Source organism: Artemia franciscana, chromosome 11, assembly GCF_032884065.1.
Source record: "Artemia franciscana chromosome 11, ASM3288406v1, whole genome shotgun sequence".
NCBI classification, from domain to species: domain Eukaryota; kingdom Metazoa; phylum Arthropoda; class Branchiopoda; order Anostraca; family Artemiidae; genus Artemia; species Artemia franciscana.
Genome location: NC_088873.1, coordinates 5976212 through 5992994, shown reverse-complemented (window position 1 = coordinate 5992994; position 16783 = coordinate 5976212). Strand labels below are relative to the sequence as shown.

Here is a 16783-nt window from a genome sequence, read left to right as displayed (position 1 = left end):
TGCACCCAGGAAGCAGCTTGCAGCCAAGGCAGCCAGCAAACCTACTCACACTGCTAGTGGGGAAAAAGAACGACACGGAAACAGACGGGAACCATAGCCCTAATAGAAAAATGTCACTATGAGAAAAGTATTAACATTTTAGAAAGGAAATCGCCCTTATAGATAGTTTTTTTCTCCGGGAGAGATCGTATCGAAATAATGGGCCTAGTTGATTAGGAGAGAACTCATTTGAACAGGAACTGAAAGTTCTAGTGCCCTTTTTCAGTGAATTAAAAAAAAAGTTTTTTCAACTGAAAGTAAGGAGCAATATCAAACCTAGAACAAAAACTAAAATCATTATGTATATGAAAGGGGTTGCCCCCTCATCAATACCTTGCTGTTTACACTGAAGTTTCTTAAATAGTTGAAAAAACTTGTTTTTTATACGATTTCAGTTTGTTTTTAAATAATACCAGGAAATCTGGCTCCCCCTACATGGAAAATTCATTCCCCGACAGAAAATTCCTTCATTAAAAGTTCTTTCCGCTTAAAATACCCCACTTCCTCGCCAGGGAAATTCCTCCCAGACAATTGCGTTCTAGCTGAAAATTACACTCAGAAAATCCCTTGCAGATGATTCCGGGGGCTTTTTTTTCTTAACGCACTTTCAACTGAAAAATACTTTAATATCTGATTATCTTTAAAATCATATCAGAAATCCTCTCCTCTGTGAAATGTTTCCCCTCAAATGACCCCATCCCCACCTCCTAGTCGGAAGTTGCTAGCGCAGAAGGTTTGCAATGGAAACTTCATCCCGTGAAAACTCTCCTGTTGAGAATTCCTCCCGTGGAAAATCCTCCCCCATACGGAGAGATACTCTAGGCAATTCCAACCCGGTAAAAATTTCCCCCGGACGATTCTCCTAAACACATGTAAAATTAATTTGGCAAAGATAAAGTAAGACAAATAAAAACAATGTCCTACATGGATCCTTGCAATTTTCCCAGCGTATAATTCCTCAGGAAATTTCACCTCCGGAAACTTCCCTCCCCACAGAAAACTCTCCCTGTGGAAAATCCTCATAGCAGAAAATTCACTACCTCCCCCCCCCCGAAAAGTTCCTATATACTTCCCAATAACAAATGCTATAGGTAAACAATGAGCAAAATTCATGACTTTTCCATGACTTTCCATGATAATTCAAGACCATACTCCACGGACTGTGGGGGTCAAGTTATCTCCAAAGGCATTGTTGCTGGACTTTTCAACTATGCTGAACAAAAAAGACTGGGGGTCAAGTTTCCCCCAATGTTTACAGTCGCTTAAAAAGGGCCCTAGAGATTTTATTTCCGTTTAAGTGAGCCCTTTCCCGATATTCTAAACATATTGGTTCGATGCGATCACCCCTAGGAAAAAAAAATAAACACACATCCGTGACCTTTCTTCTGGCAAAAAATTCAAAATTCAACCATTTTGCAGACGAGAGCTTGAAACTTCTACAATAAGCATCTCAGGTACGCTGAATTTGATGCAGTGACTTTCATTAAGATTTTTTAAGGGGTGTTTCGTATTTTTTTTTTCTAAAATTAGGCAAATTTTTCAGGCTCGTAGCTTTTGATGGGTAACACTAAACTTAATGAATCTTATATAATTCGAATCAGTATCATAAGCTAAATCTCCTGATATATTTATATATCTATCCTTTTTTTGAGTTTCAGTGATTATTAAGCCGGATCACTCCTTATTTCCAGTTCGCTACCACGAACTGTTTGACAAATACTTTGTGCCAAAAGAAAGGGATGTTTTCTGCCGTTTTGTGGCACCAAACTATGATTTTGCCTAAAGGAGGTCGAGTTCCTATCGATTGACAATTCTGAGATAGCCAGTTGATTTACGAATATAAAAAAACGATATATTTAGCTTCCCAGTTTTAGAGAAAGTAATGTCACATTACTACATTACATATGACATTATTATCCACATTACATTCTTTCTTCTTTTTTTTTCTCTTTAGCTATTCGTCGGTAAAGGGATATTCGATACTAATGAATTGGGGCCTGTCTTCAAACATAAAGTTTTGAAAATTGATGATTTTGTTTATTGTGGGGTGTCGTTCACTTGAGTTTTCCAAAAACAAGATAGTACCAGCAGCTGGGGTTATTTGGGAGGTCCTGTCCGGTTGGGAGGAAACGTAAAGGGAAAACCCCTAATTTAGAGCTTGCATGTTTTGTGACAACCCTGGTTATCTTTCTAACAGTGTGCTTGACAAATGGTAGACAATGGTAGACTTCTTCCAGTAGTGAGCTAGGCGAGATGCTTCTTTGGCAATCCTTTTAAGAAAAGTGATTGGTCCCACAAGTGAAAGTCGGGGTTTAATAGCTCCTTCTCAAGTTTAAATGTTGTGACTAAGCTGCCTTAAAATCACTCATCTTAAGTAATATAAGTCTGGACCAATATTTAGTCGCTTTATGGTTATGATCACTTTGTGGTGCATTCCTATAAACAAGTGTTGATATCCTGTATATGCAATCTTAGGCATATTACTTCCTACTTATATATTTAGTTATATATTCTATTATATATTTATGCTATATATATTATATATATATATTATATATATATATATATATATATATATATATATATATATATATATATATATATATATATATATATATATATATACTATTTATTTATATTATTATACTACTATATATTATAGTAGTATATGAAATGTTTCCGTTTTTTCTTTTCTTGTTTGTGTTTAGTTGTTTGAATACTACTATATATTATTTGTACTACTATATTATATATTTATACTATATATACTTATATTATATATTTATATATTTATGGCTGTAAATATTATGCTACGATGGTTAGGCAGCTCATAAAAATAGCATACCCAGGAAGAAAATAAGCAGCTTAAGTAAGCCAGCCATACCAAGCAAAACCAGGACAACTTTAAAAACTGCCTCCGTTAAATGTACAAAAGAAAATGTTTTGGCAACCCCTTACCCCATCAAACCGTGCAGCATTTGCGAATTGGATTGCATTTAGACGGATTTCACTTTTTTTTTCCCTGGTCAAAGCTTTATGTACCAGCAAAATATCAAAAAATTCGATGAGAATATAAAATTTCATAAACGATCAAAGAAATTCAGAATTTGGGATTTCCATTCTAGTCTTTCCAGATTTCTTTCCACGAAATATAGAAGATCTATAAACTTTCCACCTTGGGTATGGAAAAAATAGTTCCATGTTCTACATGAATTGACTTAATACGGTCCCTAAGATATTTGCTGTTAGAGTTAGAAAAGTTTTGCACTGTTTCTAACAAATACTATTTAGTAGGTGTGGCAAAACAAATAAGTCTATTTTATCTGGAAAATCACTGGAAATATCACAAAAACTGGGAAGCTTTTGTCTCCCTTTCACTACCTCAATGCTACATGGTGTAGAAATTTAATCTAATATATAAGTTGTGGTAAGTCAAAGTGCAGCTCCTAGATCGAAAGTAGATATGAAATATGCCCTTTTTTTCTTTTTCTTTTTCTTTTCTTGCTTGTTTTTTGACGGTTTGAATTAGAGCTTCACCTAATCCCTTAAAAAATTGTGGAACAATACTTTATAAAAATTTGTCCAAAATAAATACTCCTTATGTACTACCATAAGTATATCTTCTTATGTAGATACTTCTAGTACTATCAATTAACTTAGTAGTGGGGGGGGGATAACCACTCACTCCAATCACTAGTTGTCCTAGAGAGAAATAGGGCATGATAAGCTCGTGTGCTCCAAGCTAAGGCTGGGACCTCATAGCTATGATTCACGCTCCTGTCCCCAGTGAGGCGAGAGGAGAGCCCTAAGGTGCACCTCATCGCGGTGGAGTGGTGAAACGTTCTCCTGATTGCCTAGCCCAATCAGCAGAACGACTAACGCAACGAGGTTCCAGAAGTTTTGGAAACTGTTGGTCAAGAAAATTCCTATGAAACACCAATGGATACAGAAGATTCAGATATAACGATCAATACTACAAATACTGCGGCGACCAGGGTAGCCGACGCGGATCAGGTTCAGAAGATGCCTGATTCGAGAAGTAGGCAAATCATCCCAACCAAGAAACTTAAAGTTGGTTCTTGGAGTGTAAGAAGTTGCAAGGCCAAGTCAACTCGGATGATCCTTGCTAATGAAATTAAACAAAACAAACAAGTTTTTGTAAAGGAAAATAAGGAGCGACATTAAAACTTAAAACGAACAGAAATTACTCCGTATATTAAAGGGGCTTTTCCTCCTCAACGCCCCGCTCTTTACGCTAAAGTTTCTTACTGTTTTAAAAAGTAGAGTTAAGAGAAAGGGTCAAACTTTAGCGTAAAGAGCGAGACGTTGAGGAGGAAAAGCCCCTTTAATATATGGAGTAATTTCTGTTCGTTTTAAGTTTTAATGTCGCTCCTTACTTTCCTTTACAAAAACTTGTTTTTTTTTATTTAATTTCTGAACGTTCTTGAATCAATGCATGTTTTGATTTTGGCTCTCCGCAGATGAATAATTACAATGAAATTTTCATATTTATTTTTTGGCTAATTAGCCTTATTGTAGTTTTGATCGAGAGATTTTGAAAAAAAAAATGAGCAGGGGAGGAGACCTAGTTGCCCTCCGATTGTTTGGTTACTTAAAAAGGCAACTAGAACTTTAAATTTTTTACGAATGTTTATTAGTAAAAGATATACGTAACTTACAAATTAGCTTACGTAACGAAATTCTATATTCTCATGGTTTTATTACGTATATTAAGGAATTCACCCCCTCGTCAGTACCTCGCTCTTTACGCTTAAGCTTAAATCTTGTCCTAAATTCTTAAGAATGACCCCTGAATCACAAAAGCCGTAGAATAAATAGTTGAAATTACTAAAAACGTTTTAGCGTAAAGAGCAAGGTATTAGGAGGAGGTGAACCCATCACAAACGTAACAATTTCTGTTCGTTTTAAGTTTTAATGCTTCTCCTTACTTTCAGTTGAAAAAACTTTTTCATATTTATTTTTTCATTGTTTTTTTTTTAAATAATCTAAGAAAATCCTGCTCTCCCTTCATGAAACTTTTCTTCCCCCATGACAAATTCCTATATGGAAAGTCCCCCCAACATATCCCCCTCTTCTCAATCCCCCTCAACTTAAAAATCCCCCAGAAAACGTCTGTACTCTTCCAAATAACCATTACTATATGTAAGCACTGGTCAAAGTTTGTAACTTGTGGCCCCTCCCACGGGGACTGTGGGGGAGTAAGTTGTCCCCAAAGGCATAGTTATAAGGTTTTTTGACTACCTTGAATAAAATGGCTATCTCAGAATTTTGATCCGGAGACTTTGGTAAAATAATTAGCGTGGGAGGGGGCCTAGGTGCCCTCCAATTTGTTTGGTTATTTAAAAAGGGCACTAGAACTTTTCATTTCCGCTAGAATGAGCCCTCTCGCAAGATTCTCGGACCACTGGGTCGATATGATCACCCCTGGGAAAAAAACAAAAAAAAAACAAACAAATAAACACGCATCCGTGATCTGCCTTCTGGCAAAAAATACAAAACTCCAAATCTTTGTAGATAAGAGCTTGAAACTTCTACAAGAGGGTTCTCTGATACGCTGAATCTGATGGTGTGATTTTCGTTAAGATTCTATGACTTTTAAGCGTTGTTTCCCCCTATTTTCTAATATAAGGTAAATTTTCTCAGGCTCGTAACTTTTGATGAGTAAGATTAATTTTATTTATTTAAGAATTAACGAAGCTTCTTGACTACTAAGGTCCCTGCGTCGGCCCTGCGGTGCATTCCTGCAGCGTGATTCGATCTCTGGGTCCCGTATTACCAAGCTAAGGTCAAATCCACTGCGCCACCACAGGACAAGTGAGTAAGATTAAACTTGATGAAACTTATATATTTAAAATGAGCGCTAAAATTCGATCCTTTTAATGTAGCTATTGGTATCAAAATTCCATTTTTTTGAGTTTTGGTTACTATTGAGCCGGGTCGCTCCTTACTACAGTTCGTTACCACGAACTGTTTGATGAATAAGTATGGTCTCGATATATGTCGCCTTTCTGAGACTGGATTGAATGATGTACTCACAAAATCAATTGACCTCATGGGCTAAGAAACATTTAAATTTAACAGCTTTGGACCGACTAAGGGAAGCGGTCTCCACGGAGTCGGCTTCCTCCGGGACCCAATTGCTGCATCGTCAGTCATCTCCTGTCAACCAGTTTCAGTAAGAATCTCTACCCTGAGACTGAGGTCTCAGGGTCGGATTAGTGCCGGATTAGTGCCGTGAGTAAATTGTTTTTCCACGTGCCTATCAGAGATAGCATTGATGACTCCATAGATGCGTTCTACTTTGAGCTGCTGGGAATACTCGACTCTGTCCCTAGTCAGAGCATACTACTTGATGCTGGTGGCTTTTATGCAAGGGTCGGTAAACCATATTCAAACAACGGAGGAGTGATCGGACGCCATATCATCGGAGATAGATGTTCGAACGGCGAGAGGTTGCTAGATCTTACGAAATACAATAATCCATGTCTGGTTAACACCCAGTTTGAGGCTAAGCAGCATCACCTTGTGACCCGAAGACCTAACAATGGGGTCACCAAAGCCCAGATAGAACACATCCTCGTCAGAAGATGTTGGAGGAGCTCATGGCTGGATGGAAGAGTCTACAAAGGCGCAGATACAAGCACAAAAAACGGCTCCGATCACTTTGTTCTCATCTGTAAATTCATTCAAAGACTAAGCCCCCACAAAGAGAAGATAAAGCCTATCGGTTTGATGTATCAGAACTACTGAGTCCTGGAATCAAAGCTGATTTCGAGCTGCAGTTTAGCAATTTGAGGCCCTTACTGACTACACTGATATCGAAGACAGATGGTCAAAGCTGAAATTCCTGACATACCAGGCTTCTGAATAGGTTCTTGGTCACACCAAGAGGAAACAAAGGCTCTTGATCTCGGGCACCACAATTGAGCTACTGGGAAAGAAACCGCCCCTTCTCAGTGGCCCGAAAGAACCCCTGAGAAATGCTCGCAAGCTAGTAAAGCAGTCTGCTCGTAGCGACAGGGAGAAATACTGGTCTCAAATGGCTTTTGACATGCAGCAAGCAGCAGAATCACATAACCTTAGGAAAATATTCAAGCTACTGAGGGAAGTGACAGGGAATTCAGCCATCTTCACGGAATCCCTTTAAGACATAACACGCAACCTTATTCAGACGGAAAAATACCCCCTTGAGAGATGAAAAGAACACTTCTTCGACCTCCTTAATCCCACAAGAACTCCGTGTGATCCACTCGATTTCCAGAGTGTACCTAAGGACCCCGATCAGAAAGATCTACAGCCACCGTCATTTCCTGATGTTCTGTGGGCACTAAAAACATGAAAAATAACAAAGCCCCCAGAGACAATGGAATCTCAGTAGAGATGGATAAGTTATCCCCCACACTATTATGTCAGCTAAAAGACTTGCTAGTTGAGGTATGGGCGACAAAGAAATTACCAAAATATTTGAAACTCTCAGTACTTTCACCGGTATATAAAAAGGGATGCAAGGCAATCTGCTCGAACTACCGAGGTACATCACTAATAGACCATGTCATGAAGATCTTTTGTATAATCATTCTCAACCACTTCAAGGATGCCCTAGACATGTTGACAAGACCAGAACAAGTAGGTTTCGGACCTAGAGGGGGTTGTCAAAAGCATTGTCTTACCCTCCACCTCATCCTACAGCAGAGTGAGAGATTTCAATTGTCTGATATGATCGCCTTCATTGATTTTGTTCCTGCTTTTGACTCCCTTATCAGGACCGAGCTTGTGAAGATCGTGTTGGAAGACGGTGCTCCAGCAGGACTGATCGAGATATTCAAAGGAGCCTATGAGTCTACAGTGACAAAAGTCCGAGCTACCGAAGGCGAAATAACAGAATTTTACGTTGATTCAGGGTTCAAACAGTGGTGCGCCCTTTTGCCAGCTCGGTTCAATTACATAAAAGACTGTATATTAGCCTATCGGCTTTGCAACCACAAAGGGTTGGTCATTGGTCAGAGAAGAGACACCCTGATAGACTTTGACTTCGATGATTTGAAATGATGTGTGTCTCATGAGCAGCTCGTTGGTTGAGCTCCAAAAGATGGTCAACAATGTCTCCTGTAAATCATAGAAAGCTTGTATGAAGGATATTTAAGTCTCAAACAAAAGTCATGAAAGAAAACACATCAAGCAACCCAGATATCCAACTAGAGGGCGAAAACATCGAAACTGTTGAAAAGCTCCGCTACCTTCGTTCTATCCTAACAAACAGAGGTGCAGCAGCTGACATTAGTGCTCGAATAGGAAAGGCATGGGGTGTCTTCACAAGCATGAAGGAGTCGCTTTGGAAAAGACATGAAATTAGCATCAAAACGAAGATGAACATATACAAGGCAACTCTTCAATCGATACTGCTGTACGCCTGTGAAATTTGGCCTTTAAAGAACGAAGAAACATGTTCACTAGAAGTAGTCGACCATCTCTGTATGAGATGGTCGACTACTCCATCTCTGTATGATGATCTCATATCTTAAACTCAGAGGTTCGAAGCCTTTGTTTTCAGAAGGCCCCCTCTCTGTAATCAGAAAACAAAAATGACTGAACCTCAGGGGACACACACTACGACTGCCAGATGGAACTGTATCCTAGGATGTCCTGGGACTCCCTCCCAACTTGTAAACGGAGACCAGGCATCCAAAGCAAGAATCTCTTGCAGACATTCAAGCATTCTAGCAGACCTGGATCCTTCGGCTTTCAATGACACGGACGTCTCTGGGATAAGGACTTGCTGAAGATTGCAAAAGAGGCTGCTGCTGACAAATCGTGTCGGACTACATCAGTCATACCATCATCTATTTATACTGGGCACAATGCATCATCGTCTGGTTTCCACCAAAAGTACAAGTAAGTAGCAAATTCCACTAGGCCCATATCCCTTAAAATTCTAGTCCCAACACTTTTTAAACTTCTTCAAGACTTATGTGTTATTAATTTAACTGGGACACTAGCATCTAATTCCACTGGGTCCCTAGCAACTAATTCCAACCGAGGCCCTATCATCCATCTGATTTTACTCTTTTGCAACCCCTTTCCATCTTGGAAACGGAGAACAGGCGGGCAAAGAAAGAATCTCTAGTAGACTTTAGAGACTGACCTGGATCCTTGGAGTAGCTTCTGCCAACATGGATGTCGTTGGGATAAGGACTGGCTGAAGATATCAGAAGAGGCTCTGATAGATCGTGTTGGACTACGTCAGTCATTCCGTCGTCCGTTGGTGTCAATGGAACATCGTCTGCTTCACGCCAAAAGTATAATAAAGTAACAATTTCTAAGAGACCCATGTCCCTTCGAATCTCAGTTCCGACACTTTTTTAAGCTTCTTCAAGACGCTGGTATTACTAATTTTCTTCAACATGCAGGTGTTTGTTCCGTAAGAGGTGGTGTTTTCTTCAAGATGCAGGTGTTTTTTACGTAACAGGGAATGTTTTTCATTGATTGTTTATAAGCCTACGAGGGCTAGGTGGGACAAACTTTCAGGGACTTCCAGTGGAGAATCTTCAAGACACTGGGCTCTAGAAGCCAATTCCTGTAGGGGTTTTAGCAGTCGATTCCAAAGGGGTTCTAGCATCCTGGACCCTAGCAACCAATTCCACTGGTGCCCTAACAACCAATTCCAACAGGGTCCTAGTAACCAATACCATCGTGGACCATAGCAGTCAGTTCAAACGAGGCTCCTATCATCCAATTCAACATGGACCCTAGCATTTAATTTCACCAGGTCCCTAGCAACCGATTCAAACAGGAGGAGGGCTTGCTGGTCAATTGGGAAACCCCCGGTTATAACTGAGGATGACATAATCTCGCGTGACCTGCTTTACTAGAGCTCAGGACCCGCCAGTTGGGAACTTTTAAGACACCGGGCCCTAGAAAACAATTCCAAGGGGGGCCCTAGTGAGCGATTCCACTGTGGCCCTAGCAACCAACTCCAGCGGGCCCTGTCAGTCAGTTCTAACGGGGCTCTAGCATCTAATTCTACGGGCCATAGCATTCAGTTCCACCGGGGACCTAGTAACCAATTCCAACGGCAGCCTTAAAAACTAATTCCAACGGGGAGCCCCAGCAGTCCATTCCGACATATCCCGTTGCATCCAATTCAACCTGGACCCTACCATCTAATTTTACCGGGCCCCTAGCAACCAATTCGAATAGGAATCCCACTAATCACGTGAGGAGCCCCCGGTTATAACTGAGGATGATGTAATCTCACGTGACCTGTTTTGCAAGAGCTCAGGGCCCACTAGTCGAGTGGGAAGCCCCGGTTGCAATTAAGGATGACGTAATCTTGCCTGACTTATTGGATTTATTTAGGATAAAGTGATGTAATCTTGCCTGACTTGTTGGATTTATTCGGGATGAAGTGATCTCACCTGACATGCTAGAGCCCAGGGCTCATGAGTCAAGTAGGCAACCAGTCCTTGTAACTGAGGACGGTGCACACACGGGAGTTCTGTGATGATGGGGCACAAGTGGATGTTGCGTAATGACGGGGCAAATGTGGATGTTATATTATGACAGAGCACACATGAGTGTTGACGCAATGACGGCTCGAACGTGAGATGCTAAGTAATACTTTAAGAGATGTTTTTTTCTTAAAGATTTAAATTTCTTTAAGGCTTCGTCGTTTTTTCTTCAAAGCTTTTTTATTCCCTTTTTCTTCAAGATTTTTTCTTCGAGATTTCATTTTCTTCAATTTTTTTTGTCTTAAGATATTTTTTCTTAGAGACATTTTCTTCAAGATTCCACTTGCCCAAGGAACCTTTATAATCCATCATCAAAAATTTGTGTCCGTTTCAGGAATTAGATATAAGACCAGAGATTTCTCCCATTGAATAGTGCCTTAGACACCTGGACCAATATGCAATTGATGTTGTTATGATTTGGAAAATACTTTCAAGTGCATTGTGAGCATTGTGTGCAATTGTCGCTATTATCATACTAGTATCAAGGACTATTACCGTGCCCATGAGCATCTATTCTCTCCCAATAAAATTTAGGGTCATCTTTGTCCTGGGAATAATCCCAAGTATTTAGTATGATGGAAGGAAACATTTGCTGTCCTATTTTGTTCTCAAGTTAACCTGAGTAAGGCAAAAGTTAACTTGAGTAACCCCCAATCCTTCTTAAGACCAGGACCTAATTTGTGTTTTACAGAAAAAGAAAAATCAAAAGACCAGGTATTTTGAGTTTAAAATACATATACTGATATTTATTCCTTAAGGTTTTAATAAATTTTTTATAGATTAAAGTGAAAAAAGTGAAAAGATTCAAAAAGTATTTTTTTTCAGTAACGTGCTAGTTATATTTCGACTTTTTCTCAAAATTTTGATTGGATGTGTCTGGGGAAATGATACGCTTGGGGGGTGGGGGTGTCCTCCAATCACGTTCGACTAAAAAGCGTACTAGAACTCAAAATTTCCAATCAAATGAGTTCTTTTTGAAGTTTCTACGATACTTCCTTCTATGCGAAGTACCCTGATACGAAAAAACCCCTTCCCCCCAAAAAAATTAATTGTGCCCACATCACTCTATAGTTAGGCAGAGCTATTGCGCTACCTATGATACTTCCGAGTGAATATTCTAAAATTGGCAAATAGTCCTTATTGGTTGAATAAAACCCATTAAATTGTATCTTCAGAGAGAATTCTTATAGTTATGCCTTATTTTTACTTTTTTTTTATTTTTTACTGTGAATTCAAAACGAATTTGACAAAGACACTTGCTACCCTACATATTTGGCAAAAACAAAGAAAATGTTTTGACATAACTTCTGACTGAACTACGACCACTGACGTGGTCTGTACATATTGTTATGCATTGTATTGTTATCACATGTTTCATCTATTTTTGAAACAAACACTTTTTGTTTCAAATCAAAGATAGTTACTATCAGTGTTTCGATTCTACGGATCCCCTTCCCCTAAAACAGGGGTTTCTTAGATTTTTTAGGGACAAACTTTTTTATTTAGGAATTTGCGGATTTTTAGGGATTTTTACAGGTCTAGCGGATTTTTTTAAGGAATTTCTTGGGTTTCAGCCCAAGAAAATGCTCTTCCGATCCGAAAAAGGAAAATGAAACGGAAGTAGTTTTCCGTCCCATTTTTCCAGAAAGATGACAGTCTGGATGCGCCATAAAGGTAATTTAGGATCTTTTGCAGAGTCGATTTGGAAGCTCATTATGTTTGAATGCTTGCCTTTGCTGGAGAGAACCTTCTAGGAGACGACGACAACAACAACTCAATCAACCCATAAGTCAAGAGGAAAAGGGGTCCGAAATTCATTAACACAACTAATCATTTGATGAAAATCTGGTAAAGGTGCAGATTAAGGACCCCTGTGGTCAAAGCCTCAAAAGTATTGCTCAGTCAACCAGGGCTTGAAGAAAGTTAACGAATGCATTTTAACTTAAAGTGAATGACCCAAGTATTTACTTTCCCCTCAAAGGTATTTATTCGGGTCCAAATAGGTGCTCCATGATGCAGTTCAAAAGATCGTCTGAGCTGCGCAATCAATTTACATAGAAGCTCTGCAGCAGATCCAAACTCGATTTTGTTTCGACAAACAAATTTACAAACATGCAGAAATGATTGACACTGTATAAGCTCAGTCACTGCGGTCTAGTTCTCTTCAACCCTTTGTTAGAAAATAGGAGAACGTATCATGGGATGGAAACAAAATCGAACAGGAAGGGACAAAACAAAGTCTCAACAATGTTGAAAATATCAAAATATGGATGCGGTTTACCTACTGGCGTTTGCTTTTTCGAAGAAAACTCTTCCGGAACCAGGCTATACGCATGTCTGAAATGCGCAGTATTATTAGTACTTTCTTTTCCTTTATCCAACGATGTCGTCGAAAGGTGTTAGTGCAGTAAAAATCATAAAGATGGACACATTGAACAAGATTATAACGATAACGTTATGTGGAATTTTGAAAACAAAATACGGTATGAAGCGGGATCAAGACAGCGCCCCATGCATTCCTGGAAACGAGCAGCTACTGCTGCATGTGTAAAGAGTCATGGCTTTGGCTACCATTGGAAAAAGGATGAAGGTGTTGAATCTTATTCTGAATAAAATAGGTTCATCTTTATATTTTTTGTCAATATAACTGGATTCTGAGAAAAATAATGGATTGTTCACATTGGTGTGATAAGCAGCGTGGCCTTACAATCAAAATTACCAAAAATAGCCATATAAAACAAATACTTGTTTATTTTGAGCACAATATCCACTGATGTTCTGTCATAACCAACTATGTGCTCCGATTGGTCATACATAAGAGAAAACAAAACTAAAATAAATTTCTCTTACTCATCTTTCTACACTCTCTACGGCTTATTGCACCTTACTACACGATTGTGAACAATGCTTAAGCATTGTTTTATTTTTACTTTTTCTGCGTTTCTCAAAGTACATCTTAAAAATTTTTATATCCTTAAAATATTTTCAGTCATATTTTGACATATCTGTTCGCAGATAACTTTTTCTTTTTTTTATTCAACCATTTTATTAACATGAACACATCTCAATGTGAAAACAAGTGAAAACAAAAATAATGCTTGAAAAAGCGACTGGTTATGGATCATTAGCATCAATCTATCGTCCTAATTCAAATAAAAAAGGGAGCGTTGCAGAAACAGTAATAAAGAAGAACAAAAAACGTGAAAAAAAATAAGGAAATATCTTCATATGGTCCAAATCCGAAATCTAGCTCCGGAATATGTAAATCAAAACTGAGCTCAACTAATTGATAAATATGATTTTAAAAATATTCGTTTTATAGCTGATTTGTACTCTTTGAACATCCTTATTGTCAAACATCACAAGAAATATAAACACGAAAATTTTTAATTGCGAGGAGCCTCCCCTAGGCTGATCAGTGTGTCCCCAGGTTGTGAAAGGGGAAAGTCCTACAGATATGTAGGGTACTTTCATAGGAGGCTCGGACCAAGGGGGGGACCATTTACCTGGGGGTCTATAACAGAAACTGGGGCGCCCTAGCCCGAGGCCATAAATACTCGTAGAGGAGAAAGAAGGCTCCTTAAATGTGCAATCAACAGGTCCCACCGGCGTGTCCACACGTCCCATGACTTACAAACCTTTTCCCGGTAATGGGTTAAATTGTATGGTGACGAAAACACCATCGTGGGAGGATCCTCTATAAGAGGACAACTCTGGCAGGGCGTAAGATCCAGATCTATGGAAAACAGCCTCCGCAAAGGGCTGCCTCAACCATTTTGGTGTACCTGCCACACTGAAGACCTTGTAGTCAACTCTATTCTCACTTGAGGAATGGTGCCCCCGAGGAATTTATAGCCTAGTAAACGACACAACATTCGCACGGGATTCTGATAAATGGATAATTCTTTTGGGCTTGGTCTGTTTGGACATAATTTTAGCAGAATGAATCCCTCCCCACAACCCTAAAGCAAGGGCTGTAATTTATACTCTGGGGGCATATATGGCTTTATCGAAACGATGGTCGTATGAACTTCAGGGTGGGGGAGATCATCGGTTTGGTATCAGAATTTCTAGTGCAATTTTTAAGAGTCAAAAGCAATATAGGGCAACTAGCCCCCCTAACACCCTCTTTTACCCAAACGTATCTGATCAAAATTGTGCGATATTCATTTTGTTAGGATTAGTCGTTGCCACTTTGAAAAGGGCTCACTGAACTAGAAATTACAATTACTAGTGCCCTTTTTAGTAGTCGAAGGTGATCGTACAGTAACTAGCTCCCGTCCACGCCAATCATTTCCCTTTTCCCAAATTCATCCAATTAAAAATTTTGGATAGCCATATGATTTATCATAGTGTAAAGGTCGACTAATTATGTCTTTGAGGATGAACCCCCCTCCACAGGCCTCAGAGGAAGGGATCTACGTTGTACCCCAGGAACACATAAGGTTTGTATGAAAGGGTATTTGAGAGGAGGCTCTTTTAATTGGATATTGAAAGTTATGTCCCCCTGACACTTTCTTTTCCCTAAATATATCTGACCTAAATTGTGCGATATCCAATCTGTTAAAAATAGTCCAAAGAAATAAAACAAAGCCTTCAGGGTTGACGCAGCCCACCAGAGCCCGTGGGCAATGGGTTGTAAGTTATTCCCTGGAGACATGTGAGGTTTTTACAAAATGGACGGTTGTATAAGCTTTGGATATGGCTCATTTAATTGGAAGTTGGAAATTATAGTGCTCTTCTTAAAAGTCAAAAGTGAATTAAGGGAAACCACCACCCCCCCAAGTCCATACTGTTCCTCAACAAACTTCCAATCAAAACTTTGAGACAACCATTTTCTTCAACATTGTTGAAAGATCCATTAATTATTCCTCTAGGGATGTCAATCTCTCCACAGTCCTCAGGACAACGGCTGTAAGTTAGGCAATTCGTTTACTGTTTACATTTAGTATATGTTATTCAGAAAAGTATGCGCGTTGAACTTTATGTTCCAAAAAGACAGAAGGCACTCAGGTGAGCCTTCAGAAAAGGTTGAGGGGAGTGTTGAACTAAATCAATACATTCTATGTGTATAAGGGTTGTCAAAAAGATGTAATTCAAGAATGACTATGCATATTAATTTGAACTTTCAGTAAATGATAAGGGAGATGATCAATTGACCAAACAAGCCATATTTGGACGCTACTACTACTAATGCTACCGCTACTCCTACAATAAGCACATAACTACATTTAGAAATATTAAGGGAAAATTTGAACTAAATCAAAAGATATTATTTTGTTATTTTTTATGTTATGTAGAAGGGTTCCCATAGCCCAAGAACTTACGGGTATAAGTTTATGCCATTCAGAACAAATGATGGTGTCCCTTTTGGGGCCTCTTTCTAGAGAAACTGTTAATTTTCCCTCTAATTTTGTTATACATTAGAGACATAAAAAAAGGTAAAGGATGCGGCATTTAGACTTTACAGTCCGTACCGGCGGTGCTGATCTCCGTTTCTTGGCCCTTCAGCCAGGAAGTGCAATGGGGGGTTGGGGGCCAGCCAACCTGTGCTTTTGCACACCCTTCCTGTTTACCTTCCCCAGATATCTCCAGGTACCCATTTAGAGCTGGGTCGACTCTGGCTAAGCTTACAGGATCACGCCAATGACCCCCGTCCCAAACTGAAGAATTGGGTACACCGGGATTGGAACCCGCGTCCTCTCAGACACAGGATCCCGAATCCAGCGCACCAACCCACTCGGCCAGGGCGGCCTTTAGGACATCATCATCTAAAAACTTAAGAATATTAGTTTACAGCTGGTTGGAGCAAACATTTTGACTTTCTGGCGTCAATTTCGGGGTTCCGTTCCCTGAAATACATTTATTTTCCTATTAGGTTTCCCTTAGGCCAGGAACCTAGAGCTGCTGGTTTCAAAGTAATCAGGAACAAAAATTTTAGTGGCCCATTTCAGGGCTCTCCCCCGCCAACGAAAGTGTTTGTTCCTCTTACCCCAGAAAACGATCCTTTAAAATTGATATTCAAGGGAACAGCCAAATCGAAAATCTATCTGTAAACAATGGGCAATTTTCCCAATTTAATATCCTTGCTCTCAAGGTTTTGTAATCTGTTGACTCCCTGGGGTATATTTAATAGATCTTTTGACTATTATGAGATACACAGTTATCTGGAAATTTTTATCGAACTCCATCTTGCATTTGGGGGCTGCTTCAGG

The 16783-nt window shown here is 39.4% G+C and overlaps 1 protein-coding gene and 1 long non-coding RNA gene across 3 annotated transcripts in view; one reads left to right on the top strand and one right to left on the bottom strand.

The window, feature by feature from the left end:
• Positions 1-16783, top strand: part of LOC136032731 (uncharacterized) — a 306662-nt gene that overhangs the window by 161210 nt on the left and 128669 nt on the right. The window lies entirely within an intron of this gene.
• The window catches only part of LOC136032723 (epidermal growth factor receptor kinase substrate 8-like), a 122906-nt gene that overhangs the window by 103895 nt on the left and 2228 nt on the right, over positions 1-16783 (bottom strand). The window lies entirely within an intron of this gene.